Raw genomic sequence first — 20545 nt, 5'->3', positions numbered from 1 at the left:
CGCACACATCTCTGCCCTCACCCCCTGTGAATCCCGAGCCCCGCCAGAACACTCAATTAATTTTCTGATGGCTCAGATGATAGTGGGAAAGCAGGTGAGTGAAGCTTGTGGTACCCAATCCCGAATGGCCAAGGCAGATGGCAGCCAATAAACCACGCGTGGGGCGGGCCTTATGTGCAGAAAGATAATTTCCTAACAGCGTTTCCTTTCACTGCACCTGCCTTTGGATGCTGAGGGATGTTGTCGCAGGGAGTCCAGGGGACGCTGTGATCTTATAACTCTAGCCCGTCTGTGCACCTGTCAGCAGCATCACCTGCACGGCGCTGCCACCGCGTCCTTGAGGCAAAGCCAAGGCTGCAGTTCCAAGGTACTTTGCGGACCTTATTGTTATCGTTATTCTCTTCAGGTGGCTCCCCTGCAATGACCTTCCAGTGCTCTCCCAGCGAGGGAAAAGTTTTCCGTGCACCCCAGATGAGTCCAGGTACACTAGAGCGGTAGGACATAATACATACTAAAATGTGTGAATGTATTTTTTAATTTACTGTGTTGTGCAATTCACCCTGCAGGATTGTTGTGCATGCTATGCACTGTGTATGGTTGTAGTGGGGATGGCACTCTTGTTGGTGTCTGTAAAGTGCACGTTGCGAGGTTCCCCTGAGTCATTGATGCCGGGGGGGACGTGTGTCTGTCGGAGATGCTTTGCTCTGATCTTTCCTAAAATCGGACATGCACGAGAAGGGGGCGCTGAGCTGCGCGCAGGGTTTTGGCATGTCCCCGTGCGTAAACCTATTAGTAATCCCAGCATCCCCCTGCAACCGGACATGCTGCTTGCACTGCTTTGCCAAACGATGCCAGGAGCAGAGTCTGTGGGAACCTTGTAGGGCACGCTCACCCTCTAGGAAAGCTCATTTGTGTTGTGAAGACAGACACACGCGTGTTGCTCGTCTGTGTGACCACGTGTTGTTCAGCCACCGGAAAAGGACAGTTGTACATCTGCTTGTTAAAGTCTCCCGTAGTGCAGGGTGGACGTGTGTCGTCAAAGTGCACTGGTAAAGGAGCCAGCACCATTCGTATCATATTAAGGAGTGCGTGGTTCTCTTCCTTGGCATAGTCCCTGTGTCCCCTTAATTCAATTTACGGTGTCGTGCAACCCAGCATCTCTGGCCATGACATGGCAGTGCTGATACATGTATACAGACAGCTCTGGACACTCTTTAAGTTTCTTCTGTTGTGATGAATTTCCCTTATGTTAATGATTTTTTAAGTTGATATGAAATGGTAACTAGGACACCTTCTAATTGGTCTTTCATGTGGACGGTGACCGATGCCTGGAGATATTGGTCCCTGCACCCTTTACAAGTGAGAAAAAGGTCTGAAACAACTCTTTAAAGTGACGCAGCATATACATTGCGTTCCCTCTGCCTTTATCCTGCCTCTTGGCGCTGTATACATCTTTCTTTAGGAGTGAGCAGAATAACAGAATACCCCAAAGTCAGAGAACCAAGTACACCCATAATAAACACCACGAATTCTCCCACTAATTAAAGGGGATTCATTTGGAATAAAAAATAAATAAAAAACCTTCACACCAGCTAATGCGCAACAAGAGGGGAAATATATATTGGTGGAAGACAGTGGCATCATAGTTGTGAAGGAGTGGCGATTTTCAAGAATCGCCTTTAACGCTACCAGTTTAGCTCATTGAGTACGGGTGCAATATAATCATAAGCTTGATTGGCAGGCAACGAGTTCAAATACCAGCAAGGCCGACTCAACGTTCCATTTTTCGGAGGTCAGTAGATTTAGTACCACTACATTGTATAATATTATCTGCGAATAGCAAATATGTGCCGTGAAGCTCTACATAAAAAGTTGTTATTCTATGAAGTAGCCATTTTGTGTGAGCTGTATATAACCCAGCACCTATTTTTGTGGGTATCTGTTTTGAACTTCAATTCACTGTTACTGACTTTTACAAAACGCAACATGGCTGCCCCTGACACTAAAGAATGTCTGAGGTCTACCATGAGCAGGGTGAGATCATTTTTTTGTTGCTGATGACAACAGATAATTTATACAAACTTTTAACGTAACTTTTCTCCTGGGGCTCGTTACATTTTAGAAGTAAAATATTTCCGGCCTGAGACTGAAATAAATATGTAAAATGTCGGTCTGAAGTCTGTAAGAGTATTTGAATTTCAATTTGTAATCGTCAGTAGGTATCTCTGAGCTCTGACTATTTGCCAAGACCTTGTTTAGAAGCTTATTCCCATAAGCAGCTGCATTAGTTCAAGTCCCCATGCTGTATGACAAGCAGTTATGTGCTGCTTTACCTGTTGCTTGGAAGTTTTAACCTTAGAATCGATGTCTGGAGCCACTGCTACTGACTGTAAGAGTATATGGGGCATTCACGTTGAGGAAGAAGACAGTGACCTAACTCATATTCTGAAAATATAGCCTTCAGTCATTTGGGGGACTCTATAGTTTTTTGGGGACTACAGAGTGAATACACCACCTTGCACATACCTTCAATATACAATGTTGGCTTTGTTCCATAAATTGATAAGAACCGTGCTTGGTTAGGTATTTCCGCAAAATAGACAACCATATTATACAGCATTTCATGTCTCAATTGTGCTGCTTCTCAGCTTTATAAGTTGGAGGTGTCACCATTGTTCATATCAATGGTATTCAACATACCGACCTCGATAATGGAAGACTGAGTTGACTTTCCCTGGATCCAACCTCATGACCTGCAGATCTTATCAAATGTCAGCAATGAGCATTGAGCCATGAAGCCATCTTATGGCCAAAGTTATTATTGCTTCAAAATGTATAAACACTTTAAGAGCAACACATTCACATTCTATTGAGGCACGCAAGCAACATTATAGTGCCAGAATGTTCAAACAACCAAATACTTGCATCAAACCACGCCAATGGATGCAAATCGTGCCCCCAACAGTTTTTCGTCATGCACAAATGGTGAAAGGATCTGGATAAGGGCTTGTAGGTGGAGTGGACTGAATGAGTAGAGGGGCCTTTAAATTTGGGTTTGTAAGTTCCACACTCAACAGCAACAATGGTGTGAACCAAAATATCTAGCTTTTTTGTATCGACCTACAAAAATACTGACTCGAGAATATTTACTAGCATTACATTGTGAAGTACGCATGTAAGTGCCTTCCTGTTGATTCCAGATGTCATGATTGAAACAGTTGCCACCTACAAGCACACACATGACTCACTCACACACTCATGAGTGGGTGAGTCCACTCTCTAATCCAATACAAGACAAATTTAAAGCACAGATCTCTCAGTGAACTGATCTGTCACCCATATGATTTCTGGGACACACTGATGCCCCCATTTAGCAGGCAGATGCTGCATAAGAAAGCAAGGGTATAAAATGATCACTCATTTAACTCTCACTGTGTAACTCCCGACTGTGCCTATGGGAAGATAAATCCCACAAAATACCACAGATTTTCCCAGTGGGTGTTACTTACACCTCCTCACCGAAAGGGCACCAGGTAAGAGCATTTGCACTGAGAGACCAAACAGAACCGGCCCTCATGTGACAGCTTACCTATTCCCACCCATCTAAAAAAAGTATGAAAGATGGTCTTTAGCGGGTGCTTCTGGAGCCATTACAGATTCTTCGTAAAACCAGGCAGTGCCACAGCCCCTGCATACCATGAGGCGCATAATAATCACTCCTCTCATTGTGAATATCCTAATCCCTTGTTGGCGTTTGTTCATGCTGCTGGTTCTCACGGCACTCTGATGCACACGGATTGAGGCTTATTGTGAGTAGTAGGTGAAAACAAATGAACAGCTCATCATCAACTTTGCAATGTTCAAAGGGGTGAGCATTCACATCATGCAGGTTTTTTAGTCTTTGAATGCAAATCCGGGTACTACAGATGTCCTCCAGACCAGTTATAGCAGGCAGTTTGCTAGGAAGTGGCAGAACATTATTCGTTTTGCGACTGGACATGAAATGTGCTGTTTCCCCTAACTCAATACTTCAAGCTGTAGTAAGAATAACGTCGCAGATTTGCTACTACTAAGTAGTAAGATGAGAGATGTAATCCATCACAGCACATTCAGATTCAAACCAGTTCCTCACAACCCCCCACCCCCTGCCCTAAAGTATGTTTAACTTAATGTATTCCAGTTACTACTACAGTTAATCCATTTCGAAACGATGTACTTAGTATGTGTTGCCATTACTCAAATTAATTGTATTCAATTTACCAATCTGGAAGAAATGTGCTGTTGGGCCTGTCAGGATGCAAATGTGTGATCAGATGTCAGCAGTAAACAACTACCTTACCGAACCACCCCGTAGATGAACGTTTGTAATTATTTTGGCACGAATAGCTTGTAGCCTCTTGCCCCCCTTCCCTTTCTCTATCTTTCTCTCCCCCTCTTTCTATCTCTGTTTCTCTCATTCTCTCTCTCTCTCACACTCACACACACACACACATGTACACACACACACGGCATCCGCAGATTCCCTCTACCCCTCACACACTTATTTACATTAAAGCCTTCCACACACATGGGCTTCATATTCTCTCATCCCAGAAGAGGCCAGAAAGACTTGAATGCCTTCCTGAATCTAATTTAGGGTCACCTTCATTACATATTTCGGAACAAGGACGCTGCTGCAGCAGAGGTGGTGGTGGGGGTGGGGGGGAGGTTAGGGTTAAGGGTCTGTCACACTGATAACTGTTAAATTACCTTGAAAATGACTAATGATGAGCCTAGACCCCAAAAGGTCACAACCATACCAAAACGTGCTGCCAACACCTGTCCGCAGACAGGACCCAAGGTTAGAGCACTTGAAATTGGAGAATATGCAGACCACATTCTGGCTCTATATGAGTGTGTCCTTAGTCCCAAGCACGTAAATTACCTGCAGACCCTGGTGTCTTATGTACAAAGACTTTTTGTTGTTGCAAAGCCTTTAATTCAGGAAAAAACATATGATTTGGTACCACAAAACACATTTCAAATGGATCAAAGCCCTTTGCGAGTCAGAAAATTAATTCCAACTTCTAAAAGAGATTATGTGAAGCAGATTGCACATTCCAGGTTTGGGAATAGTATACTGGCCCAGTCATTTCTTACTGCTAGGGCGATTTCATGCCAACGAGGGGGATCTCAAGGCACACCAAGTAGAGTGTGTTACCCCCATTGAAACCTGTTGATTATAATGCTCACTCTGATAACAGCATCTCAGAGCACTTTGAAGTGGGCGAAAAGGGCAGACCGGTTATGGTTCGTATTCAGATAGTGTGGCCAAACCTCAGCAGGCGGGGCGCAGGTCAGTAGTAGGTGACAAGCTCATCTGCTCTGCCTCCTCTTCACCTCAGATGTGTGTCCACTCTAAGTGCACATGCAGCAGACTCTGACTGAAGGAAGAGGAGTTAAGTAAGTCAGAAGATGACTGCTGAAATGCATTTTGAAACAACACTTTAAAACAATAAGCTCATGTCTGGCACTTTGAAGCAAATGCAGTGTTTCAAGGCAGAGGTGTATTCTAGTGGCCGAGAGTTTGAAGAACCGGTATTGAATTAGGCAGACTAAGACACGGGCCTGTAGTGGTGTGCATCCCCGGGGTCAACACCTCAGCAGTCATTAAATCGAACGTTGGCAGAGGAACGACATACAGCTCTCCTTTTAGCCTTTGTTTTGACTCCAAATTGTTTATCAGTGGCATGTACCAATTACAACTCAGAAATTGTAAAAATATGTACTGAGGATTACCTAGTGATGGCACACATATCAACATGCTCTGGTGATTGTGGAGTGAAGTGATAAATCTGAATATGCACCAAGTGTTAATGAGTGATGGTACATTTTGGCCACACATTCGAGACTTTTAAGTGAAGGTACGCATCTGGGCTGGCACTCAAAATATTTGAGTGAAAAATCAGACTATGCATTCAAGGTTAATGAGTGATGGTATCAATCTGACTATCGACTAAATATCTTTTACAGAATGGGGTATTTTAATCATGCACTATGGATATGTTAATGATAAGGAAACTGCAAAATGTAGCTCTGGCTATTGAGTGATGGTGCAAAGCTGAATATGCATTGAGGAATTTTGAGTGCTAGAGCAAATCTGAATCTGCTAATTGGCAAGAGTTCTTTTTGGTAAGTTTTGACATATTTTACGACTCATGACATTAAGGAGTCCGCCTTTGGTGTAATAGTAACACTGGTGTAATGGCAGTTACTTAAATATTGTGGGTATTTTTTACATTGATTCTTGACATATTGTGTATAATATTGTCATTGCTGTTGTCCAATAGACGATTTGCCAGTTGTCCGTTCATGATCTTACCCGTATATCCAGCCATCCATCTTGCTTAGCCAATCATTCTTTTATGCACTCAGTTATCCAAGCACAGTCACTTACTTACCAAGCCATGCTTGTACTCATCCGTCTTACCCACTGCCCTCCTGGTCAGTGTCTGTTGCCCTCCCCAGCTCCTCCTGCTATCTGCTGCCTCTACCTTGGGAACGAACTGAGAACCTGCCTGACTCTCAGTTCGAGGCCCTCGTCCATCTGCAGGCTCCTGCCTGTGCCTCATTCCACGTGGCCTACTGGCCATCTACAAGTAAGTATCTTCTGTCTCTCCTTACTCCTGCTTTTACACTTGTACCTTTTACCTCTGTTAATTCCTTTGTTTTTCTTTTTTCTGTCTCGTCTTATTGTTCTGCCTTTCTGTTCCCCTCTCTCTCTTGCGCTGCTGCTGCTCCTGAGGCCCTGCCCACTTCCCCCAAGTAAATCGCTTTTCACACCCTCCTGCCTCCCAGCTGACTCGACCCTCGCCTCCCTCCCCTTCTTTATGGCAGCCGCAGCACTGTAAGAGGACAACTCCACTGACCTCCTGGTCAGCATCTGTTGCCCTCCCCAGGTTCTGCTGCTGACTCTGCTTTGAGAATGAAATGAGAGGCTGCCTGACTCTCAGTTTGATGCCCTCCTCCACCCGCTTGCTCCTGCCTGCACCTTATCCCTAGTGGCATAGTGGCCATCTACAAGTAAGTATCTTCTGACTCTCTTTGTCTCTCCTTTCTCCTGCTTTTATACTTCTGCCTTTTATCTCTGTTTTTACTTCGTTTTTCGTTCTTCTGTCTCTTCTCTTATTTTTCTGTCTTTTTGTTCCTCTCTCCCTCCTGCACCACTGCTGCCCCTGCAACCCCACCCCCTCCCCCACAAAGCGCATTTCCCCCCTCCCCCCTCCCGCCTCCCAGTTGACCGGACCACCTGCCTCCCCCCCTTCTTAATGGCGGCCACAGAGCAGCAATGCTGCAGGCACGCCACTGGCAAGACCGCCAGCCCCCGTCCGCACCAGGACCATGGCCATCACCAGGAACCCTGAATCTCCTATAAGCTTTTCCCTGGCTACCCTCCATTACGATGCCAAGACCCACCACTGCCTTAACACCGGACGTTTTAGAGCCTGCTGCACTGCATCTCCTAAGGACACCCACGGACCTTTTTCCTGATGGAACTTCAGCCTCAGTTTCAGCCACAAAAAAACAACTGTAACACCCCAAGCCTTAAACAACCAACGCACACCACAACCTCAGCAATTGCCACCTTCTGATTATACGTTCCCTCCATAAGCACACCACAGAACTTTGGGACCTGATTGACTCCACCCATCCAGACATCACATTCCTAACTGAGACCTGGACCATCCCTACCCCCGGACCAGACATCGCAATCGCAATCCCCGAAGGCTACAACATCCTAAGGAAGGACCGGCCCTCCCGTCCGGGCAGAGAACTGGACATTGTACACAAGTCCTCACTCCGCATCGTGGTCAACATGGAGTAACACTGCACCATAATGGAACACCTACACTTCCTGATCTACGCCACTCACAACTTCTCCCTCTGTGGCACCCTGTTCTACAAACCGCCCGACCTCCACCCAGCCTTCATCGACACCATTGTAGACATAGCTAACCCCCACACCCTGGCATCCACCGACTACCTCCTCCTGGGCAACTTGAATTTCCACCTCAAGGACCGCCATGACCGAAACACCACTTCCCTACAAAACCATCTTGCCACCTTCGGCCTCAGACAACAGATCACTGCACCCACGCATGTCGCAGGACACACACTATACCCCATTTTCACCTCAAGCAACCAGATTACCATCAAGAATATCTCCAACCTAGACTGGATTGACCATCACTGACTACATTTCGCCATCAATGCACCCAACAGCTGCCTCTGCATTCCCAGGGCTCCTCACATGAAAGGGAATTAAATCACCGAAGAGTAACTCAGAACGACCCTTGCCAAATCACTCTCGCCCCCCACCAATGATGACAACGCCAATGCCGCAGTACACAACCTCAATTCCTGGATCACTGAATGCACCAACTCCTTAGCCCCCCACTCCTATCAACTTCGGTCAAGCACATCTCTAAAAAAGCCAGCTGGTTAACCACCAAAATCCAAGAACCCAAACACACTTGCAGGCACCTAGAGAAAAAATTGAGAAACAGGAAAACCAGCAAAGACCTCACCTCCTTCAGAGCCGCCGCTCCCACCCATCACCAACGCATCAAGAATGCAAAAAAGCCACCTCCGTGAATGCATCAACACCTCCCCGCACAACACGAGAGAACTCTTCACACTAATCAACAAATTCACCAATCCTCCTCCAAAGCCACCAACATCCCCCCATCGCAAGAACTCTGTGACTAATTGGCCACTTTCTTCCACCGCAAGATTAAGGACATCTATGACAGCTTTTTCCAGGAGAACCCACCCAGCAACAGAACCTACCACTGAACACGCCCCCCAGAATCCACCCAAATGTACAAACCATCCACAGCTGGTCCACTCTCACCACAGAAGAGACTGAAATCATCATGAACAACATTCACTCCGGAGCTCCCACAGACCCCTGTCTTCACCACATCTACAACAGAGCCAGTGCATCCATTGCCCCCAATCTTCACAAGACTCTGAACCGCTCTATCAAAAAAGCCACCTTTCCCGAAGATTGGAAACACACCATCGTCTACCCATCCTGAAGAAACCCATAGCCGACCCATCTGGGCTCAAGAATTTCCAGCCCATCTTGCTGCTATGCTACCCAGCCAAAGTCCTGGAAAAAAGCCAGTAACTCACAGCTGCAATAGTTCCTTGAGGACAACAACTCTCTGGATTCCTCCCAGTCTGGCTTCCACAGCAACCACAGCACAGAGACAGCCCTTCTTGCAGCCACCAATGACATCCGCACACTCCTCGACCGAGGCCACACCACAGCACTCATACTCCTTGACCTCTCAGCAGCCTTCAACATGGTCTCCCACAGCACCTTATGCACCAGACTCCATGACAAAGGAATCTGCAGAAAAGCCTTGCAATGGATTCACTCCTTCCTCACCGGAAGAACACAGTCAGGCTCACACCCATCATACTCAAACCAACAGAAGTCAGCTGCAGAGTCCCTCAGGGATCCTTCCTGAGCCCAACACTCTTCAACAGGTGCATGGCCCCGCTTGCAGCCATCATCAGAGACCACGGAATGAAAATTGTGTCATTTGCTGATGACATACAACTCATCATATCCCTTACTGAAGACCCAAACAAAGCTAAGAGGAACTTTCACACCGGAATAAAAGGTGTTGCCATCTGGATGAGGGAGAGCTGCCTCAAGCTCAACTCAGACAAGACCGAGCTCATCATCATTGGAAACGCCACTTCAGCCTGGGGTGACTCCTGGTGGCCCACATCGCTCAGCCTACCTCCTACTTCGACTGACTACGCCCGCAACCTAGAAATCATTCTCGACTCTTCCCTATCAATGACCCGACAGGTAAATGCAGTTACCTCTTCTTGCTGGTGCACTCTCCGCCAACTCCGCAAAATCTTCAAATGGATCCCTGTTGACTGCTGCAAGATAATTACCCACACCCTAGTCACAAGCAAGTGCACTCTATGCCGGCACCACAACAAAGACCATCAGGAAACTACAACTCATCCAAAACGCCACTGCCAGACTCATCCTGAACCTCCCTCGCCAGGAATACATCTCCCAAAACCTGAGTATCTTACATTGGCTATGAGTGGAGAAGCGAACTAACTTCAAACTACTCACCCACACCTAGAAGGCCCTTCACAACATCGGACTGGGGTACCAGAACCATTGCACCTCATTCCATAACCCCTCCCGACCCCACTGCTCCGCCCAGCGGGTGGTAGCCACCATCCCAAGCATCCAGAAAACCACCGCCAGAGGAAGATGTTTCTCCTACCTGGCGGCAAAGAGCTGGAACAACTTGCACACGCACCTCAGACAAAGCCCATCACTCACAATCTTCAGGAAGAACCTAAAGACATGGCTCTTCGAATGAGGCCAGACCTACCACCAGCGCCTTGGGACCCTCACGGGTGAGTAGTTGCCCTTTATTAAAAACTGATTGATTACCATTGACTGAGTTGAACATTCATCCACCCACCAAATCTTGCAACTTCACCTAGAAACTTGTTCATCAGTCAGAAACACTTTCTCTTATAAAAACCAGACCTATTCACTTTATAAATGCTTTTTTTTCAGGCAGAAAATATAATTTTCCTTAAAAGCAGATTAATCATTACTGATAATTGGCGGGAGTGATTCGTATGGTGAATGATCCCCCAAATGTGTGTTAGTTTGCTCCCGAGTTCTAAATAATGAATTCAATCTAAAGAAAGAGACCTGGAATTTGGAACTGGCGTTTGAGAGGCCGTGTTTCCGTCTGTGCACGTTTAAATGTGTTTGAAGTCCTTAAAATACATTCAACACCTTAAGTTTATAAGTACTTGTTTTGGAAAATTCCGACTACTAAGGCATTGCCCTTTGCGCACCAGATAGTAAATACGCAAGAGAAGATTATTATCTCACGGCGAACTTCCTATATAATAACTGCCTTAATTTCAATTTCTTCACCATTCTTTGCCCACAGGATGTAGAGCACGCCAATTCGTTTTTTTTCCACTTGCCATTCAGCACAAATGATATTTTTGCACGGATGGGTGAACATGTTGGTAGATATTACACTAATATCAGTGCGATAACACGAAATTGAGAAATGTGGGTGAAAAATGACACGTTTTGGACAACTATTCTATGCCATTTGCTCACATAAGTACAAATTCAGTTTGCACTGAATGTCAAGCGTAAGGAATATCTTTTAAAAATGTCACAGGTGTGACGTATCAGTGCAAATGTTGGTGCAGAAGGTCACCGTCATCAGCGTGGTCCCTTGCCACTGCAAAACCGCGTCATTTAATTTTGCCAGTTGTTCATTCCGCTGAGCGAGCAAGGAACCGTGAAACCCCGAAGAAGCTCAATGGTTTCTAGCACAGATATATTTGCGGAATAATCAGTTGGTTAATCAAGTGTGCAACCTTGAACGCCCTCAGGGAGCCGGCGTTGTTCGCTCTCATTCGGCAGTTCATTGCCTCCCAGGATGCCCAGGAGGTTGTATCAATTAGCGAGGAGTCCATACGTTATGCATATCTGCACATATTACATGCAAAGTGAGTTTAACTGGTTCGATCATAATATGAATCAAAAAATTGGTTTAGGGCTATTGGCACGGTGGGTCGCTGCATTGCAGCATACACGTTCTTGCATGCATTTATCTATTCTATATAGTAGAATGCCTCTTCCACAGGTGAGCGTATTTCTAGATACCACGCAACAGCCTAAAATGACATTGAATATGAACCACTGAGAAGCCCAAAAGAACGCTTTGAGATTGGGGAGATGTGGCCTAGCTGCTTTCTTTGGAATTAGGAAGCTAGGATCGAAACCTGGACTCAGTTCACCATCCCGTGATGCTGACTAAATCAAACAGGGCGTACTTTAAAGGTTAGCAGATGGGATATTCTGCCACAAACATGACTGATGTTCTATCTGCCATGTTAAATGTGCATTATATTCTGTGGCACTTATAAAAAAAATGGATGGGATATCTGTCACATTTATGTTTGAGTAACCCATCTCCCAAACTCTAAATCAGGTCCTAAATCTTCCTTCCCTTCTTGTAAATTGTTCTAATGCCCGAGGGCCAAGTTTGTGCAATATCATTCCACAACAAACCTTGGTGTCTGTAGAAAAGAGGAAGAAATATTTAGGATGACTGTCTACAAATGGTATTTTATGGTAAGGAAGAGCAAAACTCTTTGTCATGTGTATATTCTGCACTGAATCATACTCTTTTGCAGAATGACTGTATTCCACTTTTTATATCCTGGTCAAGACATGGGGCTGATACTTCAAATAATGATATGGCTAATTAGCGAATTTTCCAAGAAGCTGCATTGTAAATATTCAGACAAAATGGCCTCTTGTGCACGTCAAAACTCCTAAAATGCAAAGGGGAGGTAACAGTAATTTCTGCTAGTGCAGACCATAGAATTTGTAGAGATGGATTAATGCCACCCTAGATTGCTGTTTGACTTTCCAAAGTGGGATGAGAATGTTCTGCCTTTAGTTACTTGCAGGCACTTCAGAAACAGTGCAGAAAATAATAGTCTTTGGACAAGATCTAAAATAAAATCCTTTAAACATTAAACGAAAGCCTAATTTAGGGCCTGATTCGGAATTTGGTAAGCTGGGTACTCCCCCCAAACTCTCAGTCCTCCCTACCGCATCCTATTTAGAGACAGGTGGATTGTAAGCTTTCTGTCAATGGTACTCCTGTTCACTCCTTTGAAGCACAACTTATTTCAGTAAGTTAATGAGTGCTGGCTGTCAGTCTACCTGAACTATTTAGGGCTGATGGGATGATGTCCTTGTTTCTGTCCATCACCACTAGAAAAAACATGGCAGTGACAAGCAGAAAAATCAAAATGACTCCCACACCCAGGGAAAAACACTTTGTGAGTTTACTTTTGAAAAACAAAACATTTGGTGGAAGGCCATCAAAAATGATGGTGGCCATCCGCCAAACATTTGATACCTTCAGAAGAAACTATGTGACTGTGGTTTTTGTGAATGTATAGAGATGACCTCTGGACTTGTGATGATCTCGAAATATGTCTGCCTTCTGTCTTTCAAAGTTGTGAACAGAGTAAAGGCTGCAGACTTTAAATCAGGCTGCCAGTTCTAAATACCACATAATGTTCTGCTTTTCAGAACTCTAAATAATAAGTGCTGTTTCCCCCATTCAGTGAAACTCATTTAAGCAACCTCAAAAAAGGTGACAGACTAAGGGAATCATTTAGAATTTGGCGGACAGGTTACTTCATCACAAATGACGAATATCCCGTCCGCTACATTACGTTTCCCACTGGATATAATGGGATCGTAATACGGCAGACCGGATATCCGTCACATTTGTGATGGAGTAACTCCATCCACCAAACTCTAAACCAGGTCCTAAATTAGGTGGGATTTAAACCTTTGACAGCATGAAGACAGCAGGCACTTGATCCACTGATCTATTTTAGTGACTAGGTGATCATGGCTGTCATGATAAGATTACATTTCTTGCAGTTTAATTGCATATCGTAAGCTAGTCCTCTGCACACACTGAAGAAAAGTGAATTATTTTCTATGTATTATTAATGTTTCTTTAACCCGTGTTTAAAAATACATTTCTAAAGAAAAAATGCTGATCTTGTTATGTATGATTTTGTTTGAGCCCTTTCTAGTGGGAGTGGGTTAAAAATATTAATTAAAGCAATTCTTCTGAGATTCTTTTTAAGCTTCTTTTGCTCTTTTCTGCAAAAATCTATTAGAGTTAAACAGGATATTTCCAATGGGGAATTATGACCTTGTTAGATTAGCACCTTTCGATGTTGCCCTTGATATCAAAAGGAAGCCATTTTATAAAAGAGCAGAGATAAGAATCGAATTCTCAGAACTTTACCCGTTATCAATGGGAATGCTTCAAGTCTCACTTTCACTGAGTCACTTTTAACAAAAAAGCGCAGGCATTACTGAAACACGTGGTTTACTTTGTTCTAGCACTTCTCAGGAATAAGCACAATGCCAGGGGCAGTAGAAACATCAATGCCTCTTGGTGAAAGGAATGGCCCAATTAAAGGTTCTGGACATTGCCTGCAAGGCACTTTATGGGTCTCCCAACATTGTAGGAATTTAAAGATATCTGAAACTGAAATATAGACTGAAGCATTTTGCTGATGAAAAGTCCAAAGAAAATGATAGACTCACTTTTACACTCATTTTGATCTTTAACTTGAGTTATATAATCAGAATCTAAATAATGATCTGGCATGATCATCCGAACAATGTGTCAACTTTGGGATCTAATGTTTTGTTTTCTTGAACCACGCCCGCAACCTCGGCTTCATCTTGGACCCTCTTCTCACCATGACCAAGCAAGTCAACGCCGTGTCCTCCGCCTGCTTCCTCACTCTCCGCATGCTCCGTAAGATCTTCCGCTGGATCCCCGCCGACACCAGAAAAACCGTGACCCACGCCCTCGTCACGAGCCGCCTGGACTACGGCAACACCCTCTACGCCGGGACCACAGCCAAACTCCAAAACCGCCTGCAACGCATCCAAAACGCCTCGGCCCGCCTCATCCTCGACGTACCCCGCAACAGCCACATCTCCGCACACCTGAGACACCTGCATTGGCTCCCAGTCAGCAAAAGGATCACCTTCCGTCTTCTCACCCACGCACACAAAGCCCTCCACAACAAGGGACCGGAATACCTCAACAGACGCCTCAGCTTCTACGTCCCCACCCGCCCCCTCCGCTGGCCTCGCACTTGCTGCCGTCCCTCGCACCCGCCGCTCCACGGCGGGTGGGAGATCTTTCTCCTTCCTGGCGGCCAAGACCTGGAACTCCCTCCCCACCAGCCTCAGGACCACCCAGGACCACTCCGCTTTCCGGAGACTCCTAAAGACTTGGCTGTTCGAGCAGCGATAACCCCCCCTTTCCCCCCTAGCGCCTTGAGACCCGCACGGGTGAGTAGCGCGCTTTATAAATGTTAATGATTTGATTTGATTTGATTTGATTTGAATGTTGTCTTATTTGGAGTCCAGTAGCTGTCATTGCCCTTTCAGGACTCCATGTGCAGCAATCATTGTTAAAGGCAGTGGGCCCAATTCATAAAGTTAATTTTGCTGTATGTACAGTAGAAATACAGTAGTACTACTTATTTGAGTCAAAATGCAATTCACAAACCTACAGAGTAAATTTCCATCTCCACCTCCCTTGTCTTTCTATCAGGAGATACTCACATATTTAAGTATACAACTTAGTAGTGAATATGGGCGAGACTGGGAAGAGTGGTTGGAAAGAAGGGCATACTTTCCACTAAATGGGAGGGGTTCTAAGAGGAGTAAGGAGGGCTTTAGGAAGAGCTAAAGAGGGATTTAGGGAGGGACAGACACCTTCTCAAAAAAGCCCCTTACTGCTAAAATTGCTACAGCCAATAAGGACCCAAAACAGTGGTAAATGTACCCCAACTCAGACTAGAAGTAGTCCACCACCACACATAGCCCGTCACTGGTAGTGCAAAACCCTTTCATAGAAAATAATGGAGGCAGGGATTTAAAATAGGACACCATAGAACATATTGTTAAAATAAATAAATTTGTTCTGCTTTTTTAAAAATACACATAATTTTAACTTAATGTGAAAATATTGTATAAAATACATATCACTTTATGGTAAAATAATTTGCTAACGGTTTTAAACTTAAAAATAAATGTATTTTCATTTTTTATTTAAAGTATTGTATATTAATTCTACACCTAACTTTTCATAATTTTTAATGCATAGTAAGTTTATAGAAACATATTACTTTAGGTAGAATTTTTTTCAAATAAATCTTTAAAATATAATTGTGATTTAATATATCTATGAAATTTTTACTTCAAAGTTAAGGGGCGCATTTACTATTATTTCATGCAACTCGGTATAGCAAAGGAACATGCTGTACTGCATTGCTTGAAAGATAGAGTGCAGAAATGTTCCATATGTCTGCAAAATATTGAGCATTTCTGCTCTTTCCTTGCACTGGCAAAGTGTGCTGCCTAGCGGCAATGAAGGAACCATTGCATCACAGTCTAATGGTTCCTGTGTTACTTGCAGAATTGTTTTTGTGCAGGAAGGCATATCTTCCTGCTCAAAAACAATCCAAAGAGGCATTTTCCTCTTTCTGTGCATGATGCATCATGTGCATAAAGAGGAAATAATAGGGAGAAAAAATACTTTTCTCCACGTTACGCCATCCTCTGAGAGGTGTACTGATTTAATGCAATCCCAGGTTTACACATTTTTGTAAGTCTGGAATTGCATCAGATCTGTGGGTGGATGCACAAGAATGCCCATGTGCCACCCATGGAACTCCTGCCAGCTCAAAATGTAACATAACACAAAACAAGCAGCTGCGTTGCTTTACATTTCCTTACAAAGCCACGCAAGATGGCACAAATCACCCTTCACATGGCTTTTTAAATCTGAACTAAGGAACTGCGCTGCCTTGTGCCATATTGTGTGTTGCAAGGACAACACAACTCTTTAAAAAATCTGTCCCTGAATATTGTGCTCAACTTATTCCTGGGTCCTTTTTTACTGTAGTAACTTTAAATGTGTAAATTTGGCTCCATCTTCTGTGGACACGCAAGTCAAACATTTCTAGTATAATCACTCATAAATGATGGCTTAAATATAGCCAAAAGAAGTAATTTTGGAATAAATTGGAAACGTACATTTATATGCGTAGATTTAGTCATGTGTATATGTACCTTTGTGAATAGGACCAATGTGCCCTATTCACAAACAGCAATTTTTAGTACCTAAGTAATACGACAGTAGTACTAATTACTACAAAATGCAATTCACAAACCTTTAGGTGGAAATTCCCAGTTCCACCAGTCCTCTGTTTTCTATATGGAGATCTCTACACATGAAAGTTTACTACTTAGTACTAAATGTGGGAGGGACTTGTGAGAGTGGTGATAAAATGAAGAATATCTACTGCTAGATGGGATTGGATTGGGGGAGGCATAAAGACGGAGTTAGTGAAGAGTAAAGAGTTGTTCAGGAAGGGCCATGCTAATACAAACCGCCAACTGCAAAAGAGCAAGACCATTGCTATTCAAACAACATTTCTAAAGTTACTACTGCCCTAAAGGTGATGAAAAAGTAGTAAGTGTATTCTATTTCAGTCTTGTAGTAAAGACAGGTAGTCTAACATGCCCCCATAGAAAATAATGGAGGCAGGGACTTAATATAGCACCCTTTAATAAATTAAGGACATAGCAGGAGACAGACATTCTTTTTTTTAAATATTGCGGGGTGCCCATGGCTCTACCCTCAAGCTTTTAGGGTCCTGTGAACCCCATGCCCTGGGGCAATTTTAGTTAATTAAGGGGATTGGGGGTGCGTCCTCTACAGGATCCAGGGACCCCATCCCCAGGGACTTTTTTTTATTTAATGGGAGAGGGTTTCACAGCCCCCTTCCCTGCATGAATAGTGGTCTGGGAACCACATCCCCTGCGGCCTAACCACACATTTAACGGGGAAGGGGTACTTGGCTCCCTCCTCAAGCCAATATTCAGCCCAAGGACCTCATCCCCTGGGGTCTTTCCCTTGATGAAGAGGTGGGGGCCTGGGGCCCCCCTCCCTGGGCCTCATTCAGGCCCCAGGTGACTCCCCCCCCGGCTGATATTAAATTAATGGGTGGGGTTGTGTATGGTTCCCCCTCCCGAAGCCTTAAAAGACCCCAAGGACCTATTACCCTGGGCTGAAATTCTTAGTGTAAGGGATGGAGGGCACATGGGCCACATCCACGAGCCTCTATAGGCCCCAGGGACCCCATACCTTGGGGCCTTCTTTTTTAATAAAGGAGAGTGGGCCTGCATTCCCCATCCCGGAGCAACTGTTGGCCCTGGGGATAACATCTTCGAGGGCCATCACTTTTTTAAAAGTGTAGGGGGCACACAGCAACCCTTGTCAAGCCTCTACTGGCCTCGGGGTACCCATCCCATGGGGTCTTATGTATGGTAAATTGAAGCCCTGGTTCCCACACAGGGCACCCACGAAACATAACATTGGTGATGTGGGAGCCCCAGGGCCCTCCTGACTCCATCCGATTCACTACACAAGAGCTGCCATTGCTCCGCCCAGTGGTAGAAGGTGTTTGTGCTTGCTCCCACTGAGCAAGAGCAGTCAGAGTTTCTCTGCCCACAAGAATGCAGACAGAGAATCAAAAGCCTAATTTTCAAAGCTTCCGCCAGGTGGGACTACACTTGCTTTCCCTGCCCACACTCTTGCTTGCAGGGAACCCTACTGGGTCCCAGGGGTGGGTGGCCCCCTTCCCTTTACTTAGTGTTTGGCCCCAGGTGTATGGAGTTCCTGTGGCCCATTTGTGGCTTTGAGAGGGGGAATGCATGCACCCTTCCCTAATAGAAACACTTTTGGCCTCGGGATGGGGTCTTCGGGGTCTCTTTAGGTTGAGGATGGGGCCCCACACACCTCTCTGCAAATATTATATTTTTAGGCCCTGATCTCAGGGAGTGGGGTAACAATAATGTGCCCTTCCCCAAAATAATAAATGGAATATATTCAAAATGCTGTTGTTTTTTTTTTTTTTTTTTTAATAAGTCACGGTCCCGCAGGAGTCCATTGGGATTGCAGCTTTTTTTAAAACCTTTTTTTTACTTTGGCCCCGGAGGGGTGTCTATGTGGCCGCCCTCTCACCTAGGGCCTAGTAGTGCAGGGTATAGTCAACCTGCCCCAATATTATTTTTAAAAACAATTCAGGAAGGGGTCTAAGTACCTGAGTCATTTAATGGCTGCCTGCAACATTTTTCCTCATGTTGCACGTAGCTAATCAAAACCTTGCTGAACAAGATGGCCCAAGGGTAAAAAGCTCCCTTGGTCAATCAGAAGATTTTCCGTTTTGAAAATGGGTTTGAAGGACTCTCACAAGAGTCTCTCAAATCCAACCATCCAGGTATAGAAATATTTTATAGCTTAGACTTGGGCTCCTTGTGCTTGAAATGAAAATAAAAAAATACCTGCCAAATACAGTTTTATTAGAACAGTATGGGTGCCTCCTAGGCGTACTTAGAACAGGTATCAAAAACCTTGCTTGTTTTAATGTACATCATAAGATAAGATTTTTACTAACATAATGATATCATAATATTGGCATTCCTAAAATCATGATTTAAACAAATAAGGATGGCTACAAACATTATAAAAGGATAAATAATGGGATAAATACATTGGCAAAATAACGCTCCAACCCCGTCAGTGCTTTTGGTGGATGGTTTATTGGTGGCCATTAATGACATGGATAGGACAGGTTCCTCCACATTTGTGTAGAAGGTAGTTTGTGAGGAATAACAGAATTAGCAATGTAATGTTCTCTCTTCCCTGATAAAGTCCTTTTGGAGACATGAAACACGTTGACTGGGCTGGATTTTTGTATTGAAGTATAAAAGTGTTTTGAAGACTCTACATTATGGCTCCCGTGTATCTATAGACTCAATGAAGAACCTGCCAGCTTGATGAACTGAACAATGCCCTAGGTTATGGATATATAATTGAATTACCAGGTGCCCCTGTCGCGTGGGCTCTCATTATTCTAAATGAGACTACTGGATTTCTAGGTAGCAGGATCTATAACGGTGTGGGGGACTGAGTCTGACCCACGTGTAAAGAACTCTGTCACCCTAAATCCGGTTTTTGCTCCGGCTAACTAGCAGTGCCTCATTTCTCCCATGTGGAAGGAATGATTTGGCAGCCGAGCGCATGACATCTTTGGAACTTCTCAGGGAAGTCGTGGTTACTCAGATCCAAACCAACTCTCTTATATCCAATATGATCTCATATACAAATGACAAAGACAGTATAAGTTTTATATAATGTTTTAATAAAACGACTGTATTTTAGATATTAAGGCGTGAGCCGCAATAACCAGAACGATACAACACAGTAGGATTGTAATAGTTACCAGGAGAGTAAAACATAAAAACAAAGCTATCATATTGTCAAACAGTTTCTACTCTCCCTCTGCTTGTTCTATCTAGAGCACAGCATGTTAAGCTTCTAGCTTGCCTATTAGAATCACTGTGGGGACATCAGCCCTCATACCTGAGCAAAGACCTGTGATCTTGGGTCAGCATCTGCAACGAGGCAGTCAGCGTCAAGTTGTGGTTCCCTGGTCGGAATCTCCCTCTTGCGTGTATTGGGACAAGGAAGTGATTTTATAACTAACATGTCATCGTGATCACAAAATGTCCCTACGCAGGAATGCCAAGTCTAAACTCTTACCACGTCTATCGGCAATGTTCCAGACTGTATCCTTGACTGAAGCACAGAGTAAATATGTTATGGAGAACTCCAGTGCTGAAGTAGGCAAAACAGTGTGATATGAATAAAAAAACAACACCGTAGAACTGGCTATTTGAAAAATAACAGTACGAAGCCTAATAAAAAGCATGTAGAGCAAAGTGCACAGAGGCTCCAAGCTGTCAGCAAAGGAATAAAATATATTCAGGGCAAAGTGCACA

The 20545-nt window shown here is 44.4% G+C and overlaps 1 protein-coding gene across 1 annotated transcript in view; it reads left to right on the top strand.

Moving 5' to 3' along the window:
- Positions 1-210: 210 nt before the first annotated feature.
- ZMAT4 (zinc finger matrin-type 4) overlaps positions 211-20545 on the top strand; it is a 2235770-nt gene continuing 2215435 nt past the window's right edge. Inside the window, exon 1 of the mRNA XM_069215461.1 lies at positions 211-367. The gene's annotated coding sequence lies outside the window, so the exon portion shown is untranslated. The remainder of the gene's footprint in view (positions 368-20545) is intronic.

This window comes from Pleurodeles waltl, chromosome 11 (assembly GCF_031143425.1).
Source record: "Pleurodeles waltl isolate 20211129_DDA chromosome 11, aPleWal1.hap1.20221129, whole genome shotgun sequence".
NCBI classification, from domain to species: Eukaryota; Metazoa; Chordata; class Amphibia; order Caudata; family Salamandridae; genus Pleurodeles; species Pleurodeles waltl.
The sequence above is the reverse complement of the archived record's forward strand: the minus strand, read 5'-3'. Positions and strand labels throughout refer to the sequence as shown.